This window comes from Schistocerca nitens, chromosome 4, assembly GCF_023898315.1.
Source record: "Schistocerca nitens isolate TAMUIC-IGC-003100 chromosome 4, iqSchNite1.1, whole genome shotgun sequence".
Classification (NCBI taxonomy): domain Eukaryota; kingdom Metazoa; phylum Arthropoda; class Insecta; order Orthoptera; family Acrididae; genus Schistocerca; species Schistocerca nitens.
Window position 1 is genome coordinate 401,958,000 of NC_064617.1, and position 2,821 is coordinate 401,960,820.

The window sequence follows — 2,821 nt, forward strand, 5'->3', positions numbered from 1 at the left end:
TCTCACAAACATCTATCGCTAACTTAGTTATGAAACTGAAGCATCGATTTTGCATTTAACATGCGACAGGCGGAATGGACTACATCGCATAAATCATAGTTCATTTAGAGGAATGTGTCATGTTTCAACACACATGAGATGGAAGGCCTCTGATGACCAACAGGTCAACCGTTAATAATCGCAAGTAGACAGTGCTTTAAATCATATACAGAACACGTGGCTATATACGAGATGAACGCAGGTTATGTCACACGAGTGATGCAACCTGGCAGAACGGTGGAAAAATTGATCTACAGCAACTTCCCCCTCGCTAGAATGCATCGTCAGTCTACCATTAAATCGTACAGCGTTCCAGCTCCATCTCAATCGATCACCCAGTACACTCTCTGTCATCCTTTATGATGACTAGTGAGCCATAACTGAAGTTTGAGCGATGGATATTTTCAGTTTGTAGCATTGGATTCTTAGGTCATGTAGTGTAAATAACGACACCCAGTAAATTTGAGTGGTTCTGTGTAAGGATTACATCGTTTGCATACAATATAGCCATCATCTTCTCTCAGTAATATAATTTCATGTACCTCATTCCGTCATTTCCTTATGAGATCCTGATAATACATATTTGTCGGTGACAAGCTCCATCGTTGAATGACGCCTTGATTTATTATTATCTGTTCTGTTTTTGATCTGCTTGCGGTTATGCATATTTTGAGGCCTTCATGTATGTCTTTGAGTGTCAGTATAAGATGTAAGGGCTCTCCTCTTCTGTTATTGTCTATAGCCTGTTACCAATGTAAGTGAAAATCATTCTCAAAGTCAATACAAGCAAATGTGTTTCTAGGGTGATTTCATGTCGTTTACCTAAATTTATTAAAACAATGAATATTGCATGGGGGCTTAATTAAAATAGAATGCAAATAATTTTAATTTTTTGTTTTAGTAGCTGTATGTCCGATTACAAAGTCTCGTAAACGGTTGGCCCTGACTAGTATTATTACGCTATCTGACTGCATAGACAATAACAAAGAATGAAATGGAAATTTTCATTAACACAATTAATTAATTAAGTCCCCAGCAACTATAAAAACCTACGAAACCAAAGCACAAGTGTAACTGTTCTGTGTGTGGAAGTATGACTCAACGTACGCATCTGGCACGGTTCTTCTTCAATAACACAAGAAATTTTAAATATCATTTATACTGAATTAATTAAAGAATAATAAAAATACCATAATTACTCAAGAAAACCAGAATTACACTCTAATACAAGAACACAAGCCAGATGCTTTGTTGACTGAACCTGTAATGACGCATTATTTAAAACATGGAAATAATGAAAAATAAATCAAGTTTCGTTACCTTCATATATTGACCAAAATCACTCTAATCATTACAATATATCTCCACACCGACTCGCTATTACCACATCTCAACAAGAACTTTTCAGTATCACATGTCAGCAAGCACTCCCTACTAGCACATCTGAACACGAACTGACTACTACGAGTCCTCGACAAGCACTGCCCACTACGAGTTCTCAATAATCACTGCCAGTGGAGGCGGCGGAACAATGCTCTCTAGCGATCTCTGGCGCTGTAGCTCAGTGTAGCCACCTTTCATATGCCCTTCCTCCACGGCTAGAATTTGATGGTACTTTTGCCAGCATTGGTGGTGAAAATACCACCAAATTCGTCAAAAAAATACAGACAAAAATAAAAGATAATATTAATACGTAAATATCATATAACTAGATAAAATTTTGGCTTTGCACTGACCTTTCAATAACCTATTATATAGAATACAGTAAGCAATACAAATTCTTTCATACATGTGACTTTACATAATAGTTTACAGAAGTATTATGTGGTTAAACAGTTCAATCAATAGCGTCAGCAATGACGAATATGTGCAAGTAAGAGTCTCATAATTTTTCACTAACAGTAATACACAAAAATCAGTTTATACAAATATTCACATAAACGCTTTCCATAGCTCAAGAATAAGCAGTTGACAGTTCCAGCAGTAGCACCCAGCAATGGTCAACAGGTGCAAATACCAACAAGTAACATTTTTTTAGTAGAAACAGTCCATCAGTGGCACCCAGCAATGTTGAGCAGGTGCAGACACCAACAAGTAACACCATTTCAGTATAAGCAGTTCCATTAGTGGCACCAGCAATGTTGAGCAGATGCACACAGCAACAGGTGACATCTTTTCAGTAGAAACAGTCCATCAGTGGCACCCAGCAATGTTGAGCAGGTGCAGACATCAACAAGTAACACCATTTCAGTATAAGCAGTTCCATTAGTGGCACCAGCAATGTTGAGCAGATGCACACAGCAACAGGTGACATCTTTTCAGTAGAAGCAGTCCATCAGTGGCACCCAGCAATGTTGAGCAGGTGCAGACACTAATAAGTAACACCATTTCAGTAGAAGCAGTCCATCAGTGGCACCCAGCAATGTTGAGCAGGTACACACAGCAACAAGTCACATTTCTCAGCAGAAGCAGTTCCATTAAATTCACTTTCACTGATCACACTGTTCATCAGCAGAAATTAAACATGACTAAATGTCACACATCATGTTGAAAAGTGCAGCACCATCACTAATCAGACAGTTCAGGCATGAACAATAGTTTGAATACACATACAATGCTTTTACACTAAACATACAAATCATAACAAACACACAAATGATATCAGATAATTTTCCTATTAACTATTACAATACACAAATACCAGTAAACCTATAACATTTATGGGTGTCAGTGCAAGCCACTACCAACAAATAAAATAATATTTAGGAGATAGGTGGGTAGG